This window comes from Pongo pygmaeus, chromosome 14, assembly GCF_028885625.2.
Source record: "Pongo pygmaeus isolate AG05252 chromosome 14, NHGRI_mPonPyg2-v2.0_pri, whole genome shotgun sequence".
Lineage (NCBI taxonomy): Eukaryota > Metazoa > Chordata > Mammalia > Primates > Hominidae > Pongo > Pongo pygmaeus.
Window position 1 is genome coordinate 112,186,621 of NC_072387.2, and position 23,622 is coordinate 112,210,242.

Here is a 23,622-nt window from a genome sequence, read left to right on the forward strand (position 1 = left end):
AAGACCTCCATTTGAGGCTATCTGTAAGGAAGACCTACCACATGGTCCTAGTCGTTGGTACAGATGAGGGTTTCTCAACAGCAGAACTTTTGACATTTAGGGGGCTAAAGAATTCTGTGACGGCGAGCTGTCCTGTCCATGGTAGGAAATTCAACAGCATCCCTGGCCTCTACCCACTAAATGCAGGTAGCATCATCCCTCAGTTATAACAATCAAAAATGTACTAGACATTGCCAAATGTCCCCTGAGGAGCAAAATGGCTCCCAGTTGGGAACCACTGACATAGCTGACGTCCTGGAGACCTGGAGAAAATATAGAGATTGCAGGCTATGGACACTTCTCACCAACTTGCTTCATGTTTTAATTAACTGTTAATAGACTATTTTAGGAAATAGCTAGGTGAAATCTCTAAATCATTGATCATCTGAGACAGTTTAATGTAAATTTACCATTCTTGCTTTGGAACAAAATGTCAAATTTGAAACCCCTTTTATTCTGGTCATTGTTCACAGTGCTGTTTCCATGAATCAAAACTGAATCATTTAGACCTCATCAACCAGAAAGACAGTGCAGACCACCTCAAAATTTCTCTCTTTCATCACTGAGTTCCAGAGATAGTAAATTATTCTTCTATATTCTATTACTCCTTTGGCCACTTATTCTGATTAAATTTGAGCACGATTTGATTTTGAAAGGGAGAGGAAAGGCCAGAGGGGAAATCCAAATGTCCAACCATCTTTCGGTATCAAGTACAGTGATAGGAAAACTACTCAGTCAGCCACAAAACATGAACCAAAAATTGTTGAAAAATAAATAGCATTTTTACCCAAAGAAATAACATCCATTTGCCTTTTCTTTTTACATGAGATTATCACACAATAAAGAAAAAAGAAATAAAGCAGATGAGAGGGGGAAGCGATCCATTTAAAGGAATAAATAAGATTTATAAATCAGGAAAGAAAAGAGGCTGTCATGTACAATCAGTTGTCTTATTAACCCACAGGCAGAGATACAGTCAGAAAGGTCCTATGATGGAAGATTTACCCTTGCTTATAAATGAGGCAAGACTACAAAGTAATGTAATTTCCTGGGTAAGTTGTGAGTAAGTAATTATCTCATCAAGGAATTCTGCTTCTGGGGGGCAAGTAGATGAAGAAAAACAGCCTTTCTTCTGTCTAAGACACTTCTGCTGGGAGAAAAAAGGTTACTATTGCCTGATTTTGTACATGTCTAGCTGAGTTAAAACCATAGGTCTGCAAAGACACCCACCATCATCTAACTTCTAAAGGGCTAATATTGTGAGCGAGCATGCTGCTTTAGGACTGTAACCTTGGTACTTCAATGCATCTTCCTCTAAACTTAATGTCAGGAAACCTTTACAAGGCATGCTTGATGGTGGGACTGGTTCTGATGGAGAAACAGGTTTTAGAAAATAAACTTGAATTTGACAATAATTAAAAACAAAAAAAACTCATTGATCGGAAAAGTATCCAAGACCACTCAGTTTCTACTTGGGGACAGGTGAGGCACGGCAATAACTCAAACTCTAAATCAGGATGGAGCAGTGTTTTGATTTGGAAATATAAAGGGATGGTATGAGTTGATGGAAGAGAAGGAGAAATGAAAAGATTGAGAACAGGTCACATACATTCTATGAAGTCTTTCAAAAGTAGCTAACATGCCAGGCATGGTGGTTCATGCCTGTAATCCCAGCATTTTGGAAGACCGAGAGCTTAGTGGTTCAAGACCAACCTGGGCAACACAGGGAGACCCCATCTCTACAAAAAAAATTTAAAAAAAAATTAGCCAGGCATGGTGGGACACATTGTAGTCCCAGGTACTCAGCACAGTGAGGTGGGAGGATCACTTGAGCCCGGGAGGTCGAAGTTGCAGTGAGCTGTGATCACGCCACTGCACTCCCGCCCGGGTGACAGAGCGAGACCCTGTCTCAAAAAAAAGAAGAAAAAAGTAGCTAATGTACAAGTTAAAACAGAGGTGCCTAGCAACTTGTCAAATTTTGTTGGAACATTTCTCAAACTTCCCTTGGGAACTACTGAATCAGATGCTCTAAAGAGTTAACATATCTTCTGGAATTTCCCACATTTTAAGCAGAACTTACTTCCTCCACAAGATCTGTCCTAAATTATTATATAACTTACTAGTAATTGCTCATGCTAGAACATAAGGGAAGCTTAACAAATGGGTGACATTGCTTGATTTAAAATTAAGAGTTGATGCTGATAATACAATAAAATTAGTCCATGCAGAACAGTTTGACTTTAAGTTATATGTTATGCAATATCAGGTTTATAAATTAAATCTAAGTAGTCTGAGTTAAAATAATTGGTCATGAACTGAAAATATGTTGAAAAAATAAATGATATTTTTGCTCAATGAAATAACATCCATTTTCCTTCACTTTTCACATGGAATTAACACGTTTCTATCTGAATTTGGTGGCTTGTATTGAACTTGATCTGGTATATAAGGAAAAAGGAGAATTGGCTTGCATAATAATTGGCATAATAAAGGCAGTAAGATTATTACAAAATTAAGCATCAGCTAACTTAAAATTGGCATTTCTCTCACGACAATAGCATCAGAGTATATAATGGTAGGTATACACGGTTTACCTATTAGAAAAACAAAAAGCATACCTGCCAACAGATAGAAATGCATTACCTCCAATAATAAGGACATTTTCTGGAAGTAAATTCTTTCAATAGTTTGCTGATGGTTTTAATGTGACATCTTTTCTTTCCTTTTTGCATGCATGTCCATTTCGTTTCTTTTCTTTTCTTTTTTTTTTTTTGTTTTGAGATGGAGTCTCACTCTGTCACCCAGGCTGGAGCACAGTGGCATGATCTCAGCTCACTGCAACCTCCACCTCCTGGGTTCAAGTGATTCTTCTGCCCCAGCAGCCTGAGTAGTTGGGACTATAGGCATACATCACAATGCCCAGATAATTTTTGTAGTTTTAGTAGAAGTCAGGCTGGTCTCAAACTCCTGACCTGAAGTGATCCACCTGCCTCGGCCTCCCAAAGTGCTAGGATTAGAGGTGTGAGCCACCACGCCCAGCCATTTGCATGTGCATTTCCAACCAATAGAGTCCCCAGCTACCCATCTTCTGCCAATGTATATTTTTTCCATCAATACTTCCATTTTTCATACTTGCTGCCACTAAGCCACAAGGAAAAGGGAGAGCTTCATGCAAGAACCCAAGCATTTGACAAGGCTGACAGTCTGCAGTGTTTCTGGAGGGGCCACCTTCAGTCTTCTCCTTTCTTTTCTTCTTCCTAGCTCTTCAAGCTGAACTAACCCATGTCCCTTTCTGGCCCAGTTCCTCAGCCACTTCTACCTATAGCTGTGTATTAGTCTGTTCTCATGCTACTGATAAAGACATACTTAAAGAGACTGGGTAATTTACAAAGAAAAATGTTTAATGGACTCACAGTTCCATGTGGCTGGAGAGGCCTGACAATCATGGTGGAAGGGAAAGGCACGTCTTACATGGCAGCAGACGAGAGAATGAGAGCCAAACGAAAGGGGTTTCCTCGTATAAAACCATCAGATCTTGTAAGACTTCCTCACTACCATGAGAAGAGTATGGGGAAGCTGCCCCCGTGACTCAATTATCTCCCACCAGGTCCCTCCCATAACATGTGGGAATTATGGGAACTACAATTCAAGATGAGATTTGGGTGGGGACACAGCCAACCCACATCAAGCTGGGAGCACAGCAGCAGCTTCAGCCCACATGTCAGGGACATTTGTACTGTGCCCCAACCACCAGTGAGGCCAGGAGGCCAAGCGACCATGGAGGTCGCTTGCCTCCACCCCTCTTGCTTGTCCAGGCTGCTGTGCCCTTTCTTCTGCCACAATTGGCTGAGGTCCTCTGTCTTAGTTCCCTTTTGGGACTGCCTCACCCTAGACACCGGCCTGCCTAGGACTCTGGGAGCTTGGGCATCGCTTGCCAAACCCCTACATGAGTGTTTATTTCTTGCCCCCATACCTTCAGTCTGGGGACTGGAGCCCATGAGAAGAATATGGCAGCAGATGGCAGCAGATGGGCCGCTCCACCATTCCTGAGCCCAAACTCCCTGTAATGACAGCTGTCTCAATGAATCACTGATTCCACCTATTGTGCTGTGGGTAATGTCAGAGGGGCTGCACATGAGCTTTGTGAGAGATGTGCTCTTGGTTTCATTAAGTGAATGGAGGAACATACAAACAATAACGTAAAAAAATGTCAGGATCTCTTAAGTAGGTTTGGGACAAATACTATTCAAGTAAAACTAATGTGAAAAGTAAACACAGACCATTACAATGGGGAGTTGATTAACCTGTGATCCATGGTTGGACTTCAGGGGCTCTTTATGCCTCCCAGGAAGTTAATAGATAGATAGTTTTACCTGTATGTGTATTTTTTCTAGAGAAAAAATTAATATTCTCAAAAAAGAACATGATCTGAAAAAGTTAGAAATCATCTCCTCATTCATCTGCTCATTTTGTGATGGGCGCTACCAAGGCACAAAGAGGCTGTCCTGAAATGCAAATATCATGATCTTACTCCTCTGTTGAAAGACTTCAGTGGCTCCCGCCCCTCTCCAGATGAGATAGAAAGCATGACATGCTAGGCTGCATGGGGCTCTGGCCTCAGCTCATCCCTCCAGGTCCATGCCCATCACTCATCAACACACCTGCCCTGTGGACACAAACTGAGCCCCTCACGGCTCCTAAACAGAACACATTCCCTTTGTGAGCACATCCCCACCCCCTGCCATCTCTCCTAAATAATTTTATTTTTCTGGTTTTTTGTTTTGTTTTTTGAAACAGAGTCTCATTCTATGTTGTCCATCCAACATCTCTTCCCTTATAAAAACTTCCCTGACGGCAACCTTGGTTCTCCAGTCCCTGTTAGGAGACACTCCTCCGTGTTTTTGTAGATACTCACGCCCACCTGTCTTATAGCATATATATCATCCCACTATCATAGTAAATTTGCTTATCTCTGGATTTATCGACCCTGTGGGAGCCCTCCCCCATCCACTCTTTGTTCTATCAAGGTAGGGCGTTTTTACCTTCACATTCCCCAGAAGCCGGCATAGCACCTAGAACATTCTAGGTTCTCCATGTATGTTTTTTATATGAATGAACAAACGAAGCAGAGTTATAGATAAAGATAAAGCACTGAACATCCCATACTAGCCCAAGATGCCACATAGCTAGTCTGTGATAGAGCCAAAAGTAGGAATCTGCATCTGCCTCTGATTCCAGTACTGTTTCTATGACACCCATTGCTTTATGTATTTGCTCTGGAAAAAAGCAGGAGCATTTTTTTCTGCATCTTTTAAAAACGTAAGTATAAATACTACTTCTTCAGTCCTCACCGGACAGAGGGAGCTGTTTCCCACGTTCCCAACCCCCTTTCAGGAGATCCATAATTTGCATGTTGGTTAAGGGTGAGCACATCACTAGCGAAGCCCTTGATCTTCAGGCAAGAAAGAGAGGGGAGGAGGAGGAGTCAGAGAAGAAGAAAAAGAGAAGGGGGAGGAGAAGGAGGAAGAGAGAAGACGAAAAGAAGGGGGAGGAGGGGAGGAGAGAGTAATTTTATGTAACTTTTCCTTGGGACACAGTTGAAGTCTAGTTATCTTTTGAATGGGTAACTGGTACTCAAATTCTCAGATATTTATATCTAAAGTTAAAACTAAATCTCAAGTTACCTCAAGTAAAATATAGATCAGTTCGCCATTGATCTTGGAAACCCAACCACGCTTTTTTTACTGAAAGTTTGTTTCAGTATCAAATGAAGATTGAGAATCAAATGCAGTGGAGAGCAAAGTAATGCCCTCCAGACACTGGCACGGCAGCATTTCAGCCTGTTGGGCTCTCTAGAGCCCCTCTGTGCTGAGCTTTCATGATGGTTCCATGGGGAGTATCAGCAATTGCTCTGTTTTGATTTCCTCTGCAAACCTGCAGCTGCTTCTCTTCTCCAATTCACTACAACATGCTAATAGGGTGATTAAAGAGACAACTTTGCTATCTCTATCACATTGACTCCTGTTCATTTGCTGTAACGTGCCAAGAAGCAAAACGGGCATCAGGATCAAGAGAAAACTAACTCTCCATATTTTAAGACATTCTGTAAATTGGCTGAGTGTGCCTTTAGAACCTTCATCCTACCCAGCAACTTACAGTACACACCCAGTGTAGCCTGTTCACTCTCACCTCCTTCTTGTGAGACATCCTGTTTCCATGCTTAAGAGTATTCTTCCTTGCCCTGTCCCCTTCTCTGAATGACGCCTGTTATACCAAGTGTCTCAACAGAGAAGTTACTTGCCAGCGCCTTTCCTAACTCCTCCAGAGAGGTACTCCCATTGTGCCCGCTATTGTGACTGCCTCTTTCCCTGTCCCTGTCCCAAAAAATTGTCAGCTACTTAGGGGCAGAAACTGTGTCCATAGGAGACACTCAGATACCTGAAAAGTGAATAACTGAAATTGTTTCATCTGAACAGATTCATGTCATTTTATTTTAGATCAGTGTCTACAAAAAATGACATCAGGCCCCAGTAAGGGCAAAAAGACCATGGGATCCTAATAAGATCCACCTGGACTGTCTGATAATTAGGATAAAACAAGGCACCAAAAACAAAGGAAAAGTTTTGTAAGAAGCAATTAGATAATTTTGGAAAATATTTAAGGAGCTTTACCTTTAGCTTCTTGGCTATTACAACAAGTTTTAATTCAGCTTGGCTGGATGTCGTAGAAGAAAAACGTTGAGATATTTAAACCAATAGCAATGCTACCAGTTTTAAAGAAATGGGAAAAAAATGACAGTAAATGAAAACCAATGTGAATGTAGCATCTTTAAAGAATTATAAATTAGCTGGAAGCAGCATCCAAATAGCAGTTCCCAAGATGTCACTATGTAATTATAGCTCATCAGCACATGTCTTGCATATTCCAAAATAACCTGTTATACTACCCTCTCTTTCCCAAACCGGGGAAGGAAAGATGACAGCAGGCCTCAGAAATAATGACTAAATGGTTCCTTTCTAACAAGGGTGGCTATCAGCTTTTAGTGTCCAATATCTTCTATAAAAATACATCACACATAAGGAAATATGTAAGCACATTCCTAGAATTCAAATTAAACAGTCTAATTTTCAAAGACTTTCATAAGTTTTTAAAGACAAAATGATTTTTCCTATTGAATTTTAAATAAAGAAGAAACTATTACCCCAAAAATAAAATAGGGGGTACCCAGTAGGTTTTATTGAGCTGGGGATATGTAGGAGTCTTTTTGTCCATGGCCTCTTTGGTGTGATCACCCAAAATGCTTAACAGATGGGATGCATGGCTTCATTAGCAACTGTATCAGGACACATGGAGAAAGGGGGCCCATTTAAGTTGGGTGTTTGGCTACGTGATTCTTTCTGGAAGCAGTAGGCTTGTGGATTCACTCAGTACTAGCTGCGGCTGAGAGCAGGGTAAATGCCACTGAGCAAACAGATGTGAATGTTCTAAAGCAGATGCTGATCTTTAGTATCACACTATTGGGAAAACCTTTTTTTCATGGATACAGCAAGAAATACTTGTACATTTTTACTCTAATAGATGCTAAAAGTAAAACATGTTAAGGTTATAACACTTAAACATTTTAAGTGCTTAAGATGAAATATTTAGGTATTTAGGTTAAATACTCTGAAGCTTTTCAGAAGTAAACGTTTGCTATCTACAATGGAAATAAAAATTCAGAATGATTATTTCCTACCTACTATTGCTTGGATCTCCCTTTCAACCAATCAAACTTAAAAAGAAAAATCACTTTTTATTTCATGCTCACTCTGTCCCTGTGAGGAACTTTATAAAGAAAAACTGGTGCTACAGTTCCTATCACTGACACTCTTCTAACCTTGTTTCTTGGTGGGTAATTGTTTATTTTAAAAAGTCTTTCTAAAATTCCTAGCAGGAGTAATTATGTTGATAAGTTTTTAAGTGTAAATGTAGCTCTAAAAAAATCCATGCACATATCTGTTAAATTATATAATAATGATCCAATATAGCCAAGTAAAGCCAAAATTTAGCACCCACTAATAGGTAAGCATTATGTTAGGCAGTGGATTCTCAATGGTTGAATAACACACTTTCATCGATATTTGGACTTTTTATGAAGCCCATAGTAGTTCATGTTTACCTTATTTTATTGCTTTTATTTTGATGCTATTATTTTATATCATCTCAGAAGTCAGTGATTGATTGATTGATTGATTTTTATGTGAACGAAAGGTCTCACATATTACTGAACCCAGCAAACCAATGTGTTCATAACAGATTCAGAGAGAAAAAAATATATATTCCCAACAAAACATGTCCAACTCTCCAGATAGTGGTGACATTTTCAGCTTGATATGGTAACATGATTGTGACCTTCAGACAGCATAAATATGTGTGCCATCTCATGTGCAATTCGTCATAGACCCAGCGTGGTTCTTCTCCAATGTCTCCTCTTGGAGTTTTACCTGATTTTATTACCAGTTTTCATCTGAATCCACTGGGGAATGGGATGATTTTGCTTTTGTTTCTTGGCCAGGAATCCTAAAAGTCTTTTAATCCTAAAAGTCTTGTGAGAAGACATGGCGAGAAGCAGAGTCAAGCACACACCACGATGGCAGAGAAAGGACGATTTATTTTAAAAAGCAAATTTTATAGGATATTTCTTTGAGCTTTAGTAAGGTGGACTTACTCATTTTAAAGATGGAGAAATGGAGTAGTGAGCAGTGAAAAATTATGTAGTACCATAATTTGATGAATAGGACAAATATTTAGTCTCAAGTGCTAAGGGTTTACATAATACCACATTTTCTTCTTCATTCCTTAAACACATGAAAGGCACCCCCAATAGAAACAGTACCTATTATGCATGAAGATTAGAGAGAGATTATGAAGTAATTCAATACCAATATTCTCATTTTATGCCAACTTTTATAGAAACATATACTTTGTTCACTTTTTACAATATCAGAATTACTAATTTAGGCTCTATGTATTTTCATGGACTCTAATATAATTTTGTTTTAAATAATAAATGTTAGTACAGATAAAAATATTTCTAGTATAATATTTCTGGACATCATTCATATTGCTTTTAATTCATGCAGAATTGCTAAAATTCAGAATTTGTTTAAGAAGTGACCTAGAGGGAAAATCAGAATAAACACTCTTAGACAGTGAAATAATTCACTCTCTGTATATGGCTCTGTTTAAGGTATTTGAAAGGCCAAATATAAGAACCAGGGGAAAAAGGTTGATTGTCATTTAGGGGCAGAATCAATTCGAAACTTTAGTCTTTCCAAACTGGCTGCATATCAGAATCACCAAGTGAGGGGTGAAGGCTTATATAAGCTTTCCAAATCGAGAACCCCTAGAGGTTTTCTCTTTCCTTTTTTTTTTTTTTTTAGCGTATCTGAGATAGTCCTAATAATCTGTATTTTTAAAAGAATTCCTATGTACTTCTGAGGTATAATAAATTTGGGGAACCAATTTTAGACGGAGTGAGATCAAAGCTGTTTGAATCATAGCTCTCTCATTTGCCAGTTTGGAGAGTTGGAGAAACAATTTAAGACTCATGATACTCATCTGTAAAATGAAGCAAAATAGACCTTTCTCATGAGATTCATACTAGGATTGCCTAGGGACAATGGAATGCTGAACACTGACACCAACGCAAAGTTGAGGCTCAAAAAAAGTTTGCATTCTTTGCTCCTTCTCTATAAAATTAGCATCTACTATTGACATGGAAAGCATGAAATATATAAAGCACGAAAACTGGCCAAAATAAAAAGTTCTGACCATTTCAGCTGATTGAGTTATATAGCCATTAGATCGTCTGTGTTTTTTCTAGGACAATACCAGACACTTAAAGCATATTTCTACAAACCAAATAAGTCTAAGGGCCTCATTTGGTCCTGTACGATTTGGGGTTCTAGCAGAAAATAACACACTTCTTGTTGTTTGAGTAGGGAGTTTATAAAGGAATTATTTACGAGTCTTTACAGGTTGTACAGAAACCATAAAGGATAGTAACACTATCAGGGAGCTAAAGATGGTGGGGGACTAAACCACCTGAGTCAAAAAGGGCAAGAGGGGAGTGGTTATTTAAACCTGGAGTCAGAGAAGTTTCCCTCAGAGGAACCATGACCTGTTGTCAAGGGACACAGTTGGTACACAGTGACTGTCAGGAGGAGGGTATTAGGACAAAAATCCCCAATCTCACTCTTCTCCTGCTAGTTGTTTGATCATGCAGCCCATTGGCCAAAGGTCAAGATCAGTCTCCAAGGGCACAGCACGGGATGGAGAAGAGCTGAGAGTAGATAGGAGGAGGAAATCGGAGGCATACCATGTAAGTCCTATGTCATTCTGTATCATAAAGAAACACAGTCCTTCACCCCAAAGTAATTAAAAATAGTTCTAATACTTACTTGTATCTTTTGAAAATATTAAAAGAAATTCAATTCATAAACAAAAAACAATTGAAAATGCCTTTTCTCTCTCTTTAACTTGGCCTCTCTCTTCGTTTCTCATCCTCCATCAAAACCTCCCTCCAAAACGAGGTCTCCACTACCTTCTATTTCTCCATTATGTTTTTATGTAAGTAAATTTTGGCTCTTTCTGGTATAAACTCCTTAACTCTCCATACCCATTTCTGCTTTGCAAATGCTCAGAAAAAGAACTGCCAGGTTCATCATCTCTTTTAGCAAACATGGCGGAAGGTGAGGATAAGGGAAGTAACTGCAAGCACAGACACACTGATATGCGCTGTTGTCGATCTCCATCAGACTTGGTGAAAAATAAGAGTGCATCTGAATATAATTCAAGCAAAAGGCAGAATCTATTATGGTCTTCTATAAGCCATGACTTGGGTTTTCTTCCACATGGAAAAATGGAAGTGTTTTTCCATATGTAAAATGTAAATATTGACTGTACCTGATACTTGCATTAGAATTGGTAGCATTCCAGATTTTCATGTCTTATTCTGTTTGATTCTCACAAAATAGCCTTGTGAGGTAAGTAGGAATTTTTATACCCTTAAGACTGAGAAAAATTTAATGACTAAATAGAAGAATCACAGCTGGTAAGTGAAGAAATCAAAATTAGAATTCCAGAATACATTTTTCCCTGAGAACTGAAAACACTTTACCTAAGAACTGAAAACACTGAAAAGTGCTTCTTTTTCAAAATCAATAAAAATATTTTTTAAATTGATGCAAATGCTTACTTTGATTACTCTATTTTGAAGCATACTAATGGAGATTTCTTGTAAAATATAAGAAGAAAAAAATATTTGTTTACTTCCTGCATTGTCATTTAAAAAATTGATTAAAATAATTAAGAATTAGATAAAATTAGAATTGCAATGAAATTGGGACGCTATGACAACCCCACAAAAAAAGACTAAGAAGACTATTGCAAAATACAATTGAATTGATACAAAATGAGAGAAAAAATAAGGGACAACTCATCTCTCCAGATCTTGACCAAGACGCAGATTTCTTAAAAGTAACTGGTAAATTCAAAAAGGTCTAACTAGTGATCCTTTACTTGGGGTGAGAAAATATAGGCTCAACTTCTACTTCCCAGAACAGTAGAAGAGGCTGACTAAAGGTGAATGACAAATATTGGCCATTTTTGTTTTTGTTTTTCCCATTAAAACTCCTGACACCAAGAAACTGCCAAAGATGGAGTTAGATGGAGTTAGAAGAGCTGAAGAGAGCGGAACCTCCCTCTTTGTAATTGCATACCGAGGTCACCAGATCAGTGATAAGCAAACTCTAAATTACAAAATAAAAATGTGTAATTTAAACATCCAATTACAACAAGCCTAATCCTCTTTGTGGGTGATCTGCTCATCTCAAAGAGAGAATACAGGAGGGAGAGAAAGAGAAAGGGAGACAAAGAAGCAAAGATCAGATAAATACCGCATTTTATAAAAGAATTGCTCCCAATGAACAGAAGCAAATTTATATCAAATGATATTCTTAAAGAATATAAAGAAAACATGCAACATGGACCATGGATTCTGGGTAAAGAATTTTAAAAAGATATTAAACATATAAAAGAGGGATCAAAGATAACAGAGATAAAACATGAACTCACCAATTTCAGAAAATAAATTGAAAATATCGGTATAGTCATTTTTCAGATGAAAACTACACTTGAGAAAGAAAAGAGTGGAATATATACCGCTGAAATCAGTAAGAAAGGTAAAACACAAGCTTGAAAAGCAAATTACACAAAAATAAAGGAATAAACATATAAACTCACTGGAGACAGAAAACAATAGTTACAGAAGACAAAAAGTGACCAAATGGTCAAAATTGATATTCTTGAAGAAAACAAACAAAAACAAAGAAACAGACAAAATTTCAATGGTTTAACAAAAGAAGTCTTTCTTGAAATAAAAGATAATGAAGTTAAAGAATCACACTGTATTTACAAAGAAATGATGTGGAAAGTTAACTGAAGATTCTAGTGAAGTTACTCAACCTTAAGACAAAAGATAAACTTTCTATTCACAACTATTGGGTTAGAATTATGTCCATGAGCCAGATGACTGATTTGGGGCTCAACCACACCCTAGTCGGGGAGCTTCACAATGAAGGGATTTGAGACTTCTCCATCTTTGTGCCTCCAGCACTGAACATTGTGCTTGGAACAGTGTGGTGGAGAAAAAGCAAATTGGGAGCATTTCAGACATCAATTTCCAATGACCAATGCAGTGGAGAATTGCTGGCAAAATTCTAACAGAAAAAATACATGACTCATACATTGTATACTCAGCCAAGATTTTTCAGTCAAGTGTATAGACAAAAATAATAATTTTTGGAACATTCAAGGACATATGAAATGTATTGGCCATTTTTAAAGTTATGTATCATACATGTAAAGGATATATGTATCGTATCTATGGTTATATATATGAATATGTGGAGAGAGAGAGAAAGATATCTTCAAGCAAGAGATAAATTTAAATAATGTGTTCTCTATAAAGGATGACTGCTAGTGCTAGATCAATATAAATGAAAAATTAGATTTAAATAAACAAGATAATTATGGTTACAGAACCAAATGTAAATGTTATAATCCTTGGTATTTTACAGTCATTTAAGTACTAAAATTCGGGGGTAAAAGAAAATACAAACATTGTAATTTCTAAGTTCCAAAGCAGACAGAAATTGTATAAAGTTAATAATCAAAAAATAGTTATTCAAATGTATTATCTAAAGATATTGAGAAAACTACTAAAAGAAGCTGGTTAGGTGAGCTGACGTTTTTCATGCCTCAAAAAATACAAAAAATGAGTACATTCAATTTAGCTATAAATAGATAAGAAGGAAACAATAAATCATGAAATACAATCTTCTAAGACATCAGAATACGACCACACACATTTATGAAATCAATAAATGTAAATGGAATAAAATTTATTCTGAATATAAAACCTGCCATAATAGTGAAAAACTTATCCTTAAGGACACAAAAATGTGAGCACTTTGAGGACAAAATCTTGGTCTTTGTTCACCACTGTCTCCACAACATCCAATATAAGTCCAAGCACATTGCAGACACTCGGTATCATTGACTAACTCACTAAGGGTTAGTGAAATAGTTCATAATAATCCACACAAAGGAATAATGTGTAGTTAAAAAAAACTTTTTCCTTATTGTAAAAAACAATAAGGAAGATCTAAAAATGACTGATGTGAACATTTTTGCATGATAATTTTGGTGAAAACGCTGCAGAATAATGTTATACTATGATATCATTTGAGTAAAACCAAAATATATAGATATTATATAAAAGTTATGTAAGTTATAATACATTATATACATATATAATATTGTGGATACAGGAAAATGTCTAGAATAATATATGCAAATACATATGAAAATCTCAATAGAGTTTCCAATAAAGGAAACTAGGGATGATGGGAGAAAGAGAATTTCACTTCTCATTTCTGACCTGTTATATTTTAATTTTATATGATGATGGTGTTTTTATAATTTAAATCATATATATCAAAACTTAATAAAGACTACAGATGTTACCTGGAAATTTGTAGTCAAAAATTTAATCCTTTAAGTTAAATCACTAAAATACATGAGGGGAAAACATGTTATATTATTCAAATAGAAATAAATTAACAAAAAATATTTCCATCAAAAGACTGACTAGTCTTTTGATAAGTCTAATGATAAACTCACCATGGCAACCAATTTTATCTGCCTCTATAACAAGAAGATCATTCAATAGGTTACTGAGAAGATAGAGATGTTATTTTTGCTGGCAAAATAATATTTAGATTGTGTACCATATCACCTAACAATTAGCAATCTGGAGAGATACAACTTTCTCATTCAATGGTGAAGTAACATTCAACTGAGAAAAACATAATTCAAGCTTAATGTTTGGGTGATACAGAAAAATGTGCTCCGAAACAGGCAGTGAATGACTTGTTTGGCACAAATATTGGAAAAGTGAAAAACAGTTCATCAGGAAAAGCAAAAGCCACTAAGTCCTAGGTGGAGACCAACTGGACATACGCGAATTCAACAGTCAAGGCAATTTCTGCTAATATATCACAAATTTCACAATCAGCAGTAGACTACAGTTGTAAAACAAAGTTCTTTGTGTTAACTCTGAAAGTGTCTGTCAGCATGGATAGCACAGGCAGATTGGGGAAGACCATAAAAAGCATAATTCTGCTTTTAATTTTAGGTGAGCTATTATATAAAGAATGGTGATAACTGTTTGCCATCTCTTATAAAAACAGTATTAAGAAAAATTCTATGATAGAGAATTTTATTCAGATGTAAGTAGGGATGTGGTGAATTTCTTAGGCGTTAAATTATCACCCTGGCAATCTTTATTTTATTTCATTATATTTTATTGTATTTTAGGGATGGAGTCTCAATATGTTGCCCAAGCTGGCCTTGAACTCCTGGGTTCCAGTGATCTTCCTGTCTCAGCCTCCTGAGTAGCTAAGACTGCCAGGCGTGTGCCATCACACCCAGCTCCACCCTGGCAATCTTTAACACAAGTTGATGGAAGTCAGATGTGGTGGCACATACCTGTAATCCCCGCTACTTGGGAGAATGAGGCAGCGGGATTGCTTGAGCCTAGGAGTTCAAGGCCAGCCTGGGCAACATAGTGAGACTCAACCTTTCAAAAAAAAAAATCAGAAACTAGTGGATAGATACCATCTGTTTGGAAGGCCTGGTTATCATGGTGTCCACAAGCCAGAGGCCTGACCAGGAGCTTTGCATCTCACCACGCCCGAGTCGAGTTGCTGTTCAAAGGCAGGGATGAGTTTTTTTCCATTATTTCACCAGTACCTAGTACTATGCCTGAGCAAGTTTAAAAAAATTCTCTGGTCTTAAATTTTTACAATTTAAAATAGAATTAATCTGTCATCTGACAATAAAGTTGTAACATTTTAAGTAAAATGATGTTATAAAAGTATTACATGCTGCTTCAAGAAAATATGAAACATTCAGCGAAAAAAAAATAAAAGAACCATATTCCTTCACTTAGAAACATCCATATAGTAAATGTCTTTCATCTCTCTCTCTCTCCCTCTCTCTGTGTGTCTCCAAGGTATTTCATATATTTTAAGCATAAACGTAATTTTTACTCTGATTTTTATTTTATGCTGTATTGGAAGCATTTCCTATGTTACTACACTATTTTAATAAATCATATTTCAAAATCTGTATATTACATGAAATGACTTTACCACTGAATCTCAAAACATTTCTCTATAGATAGAAATTTCAGCTGTTTTCATTACTGTAACACTTTGACTACTTAGGTTTGTTTTCTTAGGGTAGATTCTCAGAAACAGAATTACTTACCAAATATATAAAAGCTTTTAAAGATCTTTACACATATTGTCAAACTGCTTGCCAAGAATTTACTTTTATAAACAATATAAGTTGAATTTCACTTACATGCTTTGAACTGTGAGCATAAATACATAGACATATAGACATATATATTGTACATTGCATTGTATTTTATGTCTGGGTATTTGTTTCTCCTTCTTGCTGAATTGTCTGTTCAAGCTGTTTGTCATTTATTTGTTTATCTTAATGTTTTTCTTATTGATTATTATGAATTCATGATAGAGTAAATATATTAGTCCTTTGTCATGTTTGTAGCAACTGATGTTTGGGTATATATTCTGTGTAAAGTGCTTTCAAAATTTGTTGTCAGATAAATTTGATTTAATGCAAGTATCATTGTTACCACTGAATAAATGCATTAAAGTATTATTTCTTTGCTTATGCTGTTTGCTAAAAGAAATGAATGCATGAACTTTTAAACAATAAGCAGTTAACATGGTTTTAAAAGGACACAGTTTCTGTACTCATATTAGCTAGTTACTCCGCATGCTCTGCAGAGATATTATTAGTTTCATCTTGCTATGTGAAGGAGTGATTTAGTCAATTACCCTTGGTTTCATGGTAAATACTTAGCAGAATTAATATCACGATACACAGTTTTTGGTTAATTTGGTGTCTAGTGAAATTTTTCTTGAAATTAAATTCTGAATCTCTGCCAAATTTTTAACAATTTTTATATCTCATATTGGTTTGCCAGTTCCCCAGCACTCCTTCCTGCAAAATAAAACTCCATCATACTCATCCTTCTCTTCACCATTCTGTCTCGTCCATTTGCCGTGTTCCGGTCACAGCAATTCATGTAATTTTCTCTAAATACTCCATGAACATTTATAACTCTGAGCCATGCACCTCCATTTTCTGTCCAGAGTGCATTTCTTCCCATTTCTCAACATGCCAAACTCCAACCCATCATCAATGGAAGCTAAAATCAAATATTATTTCTCCCACAAATTCTTTTGGAAAGCCCCAGATGAATGAGCTCCTTTGAGTACTCGTACCATCTATTTAGGCTCACTGGAGTTAATATCATGTTATGTTTCATTAATTTTCATATGTCCATTTTCCCTACAAAACTATAAGTTTAAATTCCAAATAACTAGTACAGTGTGTGGGTCTGCAATAAATGTTATGAATGACGATCGCTATCCTCGAGCACTTTTGGGTGTCTGTCTGATGTGTGCTCAAGTAGACAGCGTGGCACAAAAATAATTCCAAAAATTTAATCTGAATCTTACCTCTTCTTTCCACCCTGGATCCCAGCTCTGTAGACCAGGTCACCATCATTTCTCACATGGGCCACGTTGGCAGCCTCCTAACCTAAGTCTCTGCTTCTTCCTTTGCCCCAACCCAATAGTCTATTCTCTAGTGAGGACTCAGAAGAATCTTTTTGAAACATACATGTGATCTGTCTCTCCTCTGCAATGGCTTCCAGTCGCAAAAAAAAAAATAACACTTAGACTCCTTAGCCTGTCCAGCCGCTCTCCACGCCCCAACCCTGGCCGAACTTTTTGACTCCCTCCACTTTGCCCACAGTCTCCAGCCACTCTGACTTTTTTTCTTTTCCTCAAACGCCCCTTAGGTTTTCAGTCCTATAGCCTTTTTACCGACAGTTCTCTCCCCATTCTCCCTCTTTCACCTTCTTGGCTTGCTTTTTATTATCATGAAATTTGAGTTTAAATATCACAAACGCAGAGCTTTCCCGGACAACTCAGTCTAATAAACCCTTTTGTCTTTTAATCATTTCACTCTATGTTAATTCATGCATTTCTTATTGTTTATTTTACTATTTTGCTTAAAAATTGTGATTACTTGTATCTCACCATTGAATGTAAGCTTTAGGATAGAAGAGAGTTTGTCCATAACTTTTTTCACCCTTGTAAGCCCAGTGCTTGGCACAAAGCAGGTGCAAAGTAAATATTCCTAAATGAGGATATGGTGACGGCAGGAATGGTAATAATAATATCTAACATTTATTGAACGACTACAGCACACAGGGTCCTGTCCTACATACTGCGTATGTGTTAATTTATTTATTTTAAATAAAAATGCATACACACATGAAACTCTGCAGTAGAAATGGTAGTCATTGTCATTATCCCAATTTTACAGATAGGAAAACTGAGACACAAAGCTGTGAAATAACTAGCCCAAGATCGTATAGATATTGAGTGATACAGGGCCAGAGTTTGAATTATGTCACACTGACAGGAGACCCAACTGTCTTAACCACTGCACTATGTACATCTCACTTTAAAATAAGGAAAGAAATTCAGTGATAAGACTTTTAGAGATAGCTTCAAATGTATTTTAATTTAATAAACAAATACATCTCATGAGTTCACAGAAGAAGATTTTTTAAAAATAGAGCAGGTTAGGTTGTCATTGTTGATATCATATCCTATGACCTGTCATGAAACAAATAAAAACTAGTTATGTGAGAGCTAATTCCAACATCTGTCCTTAGAAAAAGGCAAAGACTTTTCCTTTAGTTGAAGGGAATATAAGGGACATCACTACATTGCATTATTTTGACAAAAACGTAGCAACGCTGGACATATGGTGTGGTTCAAGCCCGTGCTGAGTAACTTTTGGACAGGGACACTAAAAAATAGACCTAACCTAGTTAATAATAGCAAACCACTGATCCGTCGACTAATCGTGTTTATAGGAAATAGAATTCACGACAAAAAGAAATAGCAGCATGAAACAGAATTAATCCACAACATGTAATTTCCTTCCTGTGCATAGCCTTCACCAAGAGGAAATCTGAAGACTCGCCACCTGTTCAGAGGTTTGCTTTTCAGAAGATTTGGAATGGCCTACCCTCAAAACGACTAAAAGCATTCATTTATGCCACATGATAAAAATAACCATTGTGCTTGCTGAAAGGTAAATTTTGTGATCTGAAGAAGAATGAAGTAAAAAAAGTTACATTTTCAAACTTAATTTTAGTAATAGATTGTGTGCGTACTAATATAGAACACCTGAAATGTCATAAGCAGAAATTAGTGATTTTTATTGTTTGTTTAAATAATCAAGCTGTTTTCCTAATTCACAGTAAATGCTTTTCTCTTCTTAAAAATCTTTAATTTATTTTCCCTTTCTACAAGTCCGGGAGTTTAGGACCAGCCTGGGCAACACAGTGAGACTCCAGCTAATCATACAAAAATTAGCAGGGCGTGGTGGTGAGTGCCTGTAGTCCCAACTATTTAAAAGGCTGATGTGGGAGAATTGCTTGAGCCCTGGAATTCGAGGCTGCAGTGAACTGTGATTGCACCGCTGTACTCCAACCTGGGAGACAGAGCAAGAGCAAGACCCTGTCTCAAAAAAAAAGGAAGAAAGAAGTCTCAAAAACAAAAGAAAGAAAGAGAGAGAGAGAGAAGAAAGAAAGGGAAGGGGAGGGGAGGGGAGGGGAGGGGAAGGAAGGGAAGGGGAAAAGAAAAGAAAAAAGAAACTGACAGCAATAGTAGTCACCTCGAGGGGTTTGCTGAGAGCTGTAGATATCATGTGGAAAGCTGCTGGCATGTAGCACATGCTCTATCGCGGATCTGCCATTACCACTATCCCTTGCCTGTGCCTGGCTGGCTACACGTGGGGCTCCCACCGCATTCTGCAATTCCCTGTATCATTCATTCTCTTCAAACATGCTCTTTGGATACTTAACACAATAACATCACTGAATCCCACAGTGAATCCCACCTTGGGGCACCTGTACCTCTGAGTGTCAGAAAGATTTTGATTTTTTTAAGTTCTATAGGAATGCTGCATGTATCTGTGGCAACCTTGTACAAACTACAATGTCAAGTTGCTTTCTAATGGATATAGAATTTTATTAGTTATTTATTTGTCCCCTACCCCCACCCACACAAACCCATATTTTAATATTCAGGAAAGCAAGGATGCTGTCTCTTTGGATTTTGAATGCTGTGTCCAGCAAAATGCAGGTTGCAGGTGATCAATAAACAAGAAGAATGAAATGCCAATTTTCTAAAATGTTGCTCAGAAGTTCTGATTAACACTCATACATATAATATATTTTTTAAAGAATGCAGCTTGTTTAGAAAGTTAAAAGCCTGTCAAACAAGGGGTTCAAACCCACACATACACGCATACACATACATACTAAAGCCGTTGGCCCTTGGTGGAAGAAATATTGAAAACCACTGATGTAACCCATATTCTGGTTATGTCTGACTTGGAGTATTCTGTCTTTGATCCTCAGATATGGAATGTAGAAACCGTGCCTATACGTCTTGTAACCAATATAGAGTTTTAGTTTTGTTTTTACTTGTCATTATTTATTAAATAATGACAATGGCATTTTACTCGTAATAGCATTCAACAAGGTAATAGCATTCAACTCGTAAGTATCTATAAAATCCAAAATAATTAAATGTATCTTGGTTTTCTATGAACACATCAGGATCACATTTTGCCTAGGACAGAATCTTAGCATATATTTGAAGCATTTTCTCCTGTATGCATTCAATTATGTCCTATCTTCATAGCAAATGACAGAGATTAACTATTTTCTCTGAATTTTGACCTTGTGGGAAATACTTCCTGTAATGTCCTGCAGAAGCTACTAAACTGCCAACTGAGATTAGGCAGATTTCTCTCTCTCTCTCTCTCTCTCTCTCTCTGTCACTCTAAAATTCCAAAGGGGTCATTTTTGTTTTGATATTTTTATAAATAAAAAAAATGCCAAAAATACTATCTAATGAAGAACTTAAATCATAACATCTGGACAAGGGGCTATTATATTTTTTTACAACCTCTGAAAATTTGTATTTAAAATTGAATGGACTTCTCTCCTAATCTTTATATCAAACATAACATTTGAAATGTTTGAAAAGTGAAGAAGACAAAAATGAATTTGAAAGTAAAGAGCTAAGTATTCAGCCATAAAGGCATTCCATTGGGAAATAACTTGCCAATAATTTCAATAGCTGACATGGATCCTTGTAAAGAACATTAGATATAGCATCGGGGTCTCAGACTTTCATGCCTAATAAACTAGATTTCAGAACACAAATAGGACTTCTAAAGTTCTGTCCTGTGAGTACTGTGAGTCCAAAGGATTCTGGATCCTCCAAGAAAATACTTCTTCCCAATTGTCACCTCTGCTTAGCTTAGACAACTCAGGCTCTATTTAACTCCCTCTACAATCTTCCCAAGAGTAGAAAAAGGAACAGTTATTTAAAATGAAACATACATACAAGACAGAATGAGACCACTGGCTGATCTCAGCAACATAATAATAAAATAAATGTAATCTTAAATTGAGTTTAAGAGCAATGAACAGTAAAAAAAACAAGCAAAACAAACTTCCCTCATACCTACTTATTGAGCTACTATCTCACTACTGTAAAGATTAAAGTGGAATTTTACTTTTAGGAAGCATTGTAGAATATGAAATGACTATAAAAGAGTCATTCCTTACGAAATGGTTTTCAGCAAATTGTTCAGTCTGAGACTTAGTTTTTCCATTAGTTAAGTGAGACTCAAAGTTGGCCTGAGAATTGCATAATTCTGAGATAATACAAGTGAAAAGCATTGCACAGATGAGATCTCAGTCAACAGTGCTTTTGCCTGAACTACTGAATAATACTAACTAGAAGCTTCTGGAAATTTCTGTCTTCCTAACTTGGAAATACACACACACACACACACACACGTGTGGGTGTGTGTGTGTATATAGGCATTATTGGTTCATCATTTCTGAAATCAAAAGCACTTCAGCAAAGATCTCCTGAAATCTCCAAACTACTGACATATTTAGCATATGGAAACTTTCTTAATGTTCATTGCATCTGACACAGGCCATCAGACAGAAATTCTCCAGCTCTGAAAAGATTGTTTGTTCACTGTCAGTTCAAAGAATTACTTTTCCTTTTAAGAAGTTTGAAAGCCTTTGGTGCATTATTCAACTTGCCTACAAAACACATAAGTGTCACAATATGCATTAGTCTTCTTTCTTAAACAGTATAAACAAACTACAAAGAGATGTGTGTTTGAGCCCTAATGTTTTTAGATAATTTTTTATTTAAGCAACATCTTATGTAAGCAACCAGAAACACAGGAATGATGTGTTTAGTTACTATAATAGCATGACATTTAAAAATTGACAGTAAATTATATAAAGAGTTAGAGATTATGAGGCCTCAGTGTTGCAGACAATAATAGGATAAAGTGACTTTGACTAACTTAGTAGTATGTTCACAAGTATCTGTGCTGATGGTCACCTATCTAAAATTAATGGAGGCCAAGACGCAAAAATTATGAAGCTAAGGGTGCTTGCTAAAAGCATGTCAACCTAGAAAGATGATGGAAGGATTAATATGTTGCCTAACTTTTATCATTTTAAATTGTAATTCCTTTATCTGTTCAAATATTTTGTAGATTAATTTTATCAACTGCCACATTACTAGAATATGGCCAATTTTACCCACTTTATTTTTAAACAGATGCCAGAGATTGTGGTTGACGAAAATCTTTTTTAGAATGACTATCAAGAAAATCTATTTTAGAAATCACTATTCACGTTATATTCCTATTTAAAACAACTGCAGTGTCTCTTTGTTTTAAATTTGCACATTCCTCGTTAATTCTAAAGTTGAGCTTAAGCTGAAAGTTACTCAAAACTTGGAAAACCATGACTCACTGTCCTAAAGGAGAGAATGTCCCCCTCTCAGCTATCTCTGGGAAGTGTGCAGGGCACTCAGTGCCCTCCCTCCCAGGCAAGAGCAGTATGTTGGCCCCACCGCATGCCCACTGGGGTTACGTAGATGATTCCTCATCAGCTTGACTTATCAACCCAACCTGCAGCCTGTAGACACTATTCCCTTTCCTAGGGGAGGGACCTGGAGGAGCTCCAGGCGGATCAGGAGGCCAGCCCTGGGCTCTGCTCTGCTCCCTCCCATTACCCCGCTGGACAGCATCCCAAGCAGGGGAGGACCCCAGGAGAGGGAAGACTTTTCATAAGCTCAACCATTTACCGGATCTTATTGAGAAAAAGGAAGAAAGCCAACTACTGAACTCCGCTTTTTACACTAATTTTACAGCCATTCAAACCCTTCTCTGCCACATGTTGACATCCATTATAGTGAACCCACAAAAGTGCTCTTGCATTCACTGAGTTCTTAGCCTACTTTTGTAACTGACCTAATTTAATGTGTATTTGTTTATTTACATCCTTAATATCCCCATCCAAGTCATTACTACCTGTATCGGACTGCCAATTTTGCACAAATGGGATCATATCTGCTCAATTCAGTTTTCAAAATGATTGGCGCAGAATCAAATACAAGCCTTAGAGTACATGCTTTTCTCTTGGGCTGACTGTGGTCTTTGAAGAGCCTCATTAAAACTGCATTCAAGGTGGGAGCCCACCTACTATTCAACGGAAGTGGCTCTGCTACCAGCTTCCATAATTGAATTCTAATGAAATAACACAAAATGTAGCTAAAATCCTTTAGATGATCCCACTCACATCCATAACCCATTAAAAGAGGCAATGAGTCACAGGCTAAGGGTTCTGAAGAGTGCCTTTCTTCACATATGACAAAACAATGGAGGCCCAGTGAGATAAAATGGTTTGTGCAGAATTAGAGCTGACTGGCATCCATCTCCTGAGGCTCAGGGTTGCCCTTCACA

General features: G+C 37.0%; 1 protein-coding gene and 1 pseudogene across 3 annotated transcripts in view; both read right to left on the reverse strand.

The window, feature by feature from the left end:
* The window catches only part of FGF14 (fibroblast growth factor 14), a 683,612-nt gene that overhangs the window by 534,260 nt on the left and 125,730 nt on the right, over positions 1–23,622 (reverse strand). The window lies entirely within an intron of this gene.
* On the reverse strand, positions 8,409–8,651 carry LOC129011154 (large ribosomal subunit protein eL39-like; annotated as a pseudogene).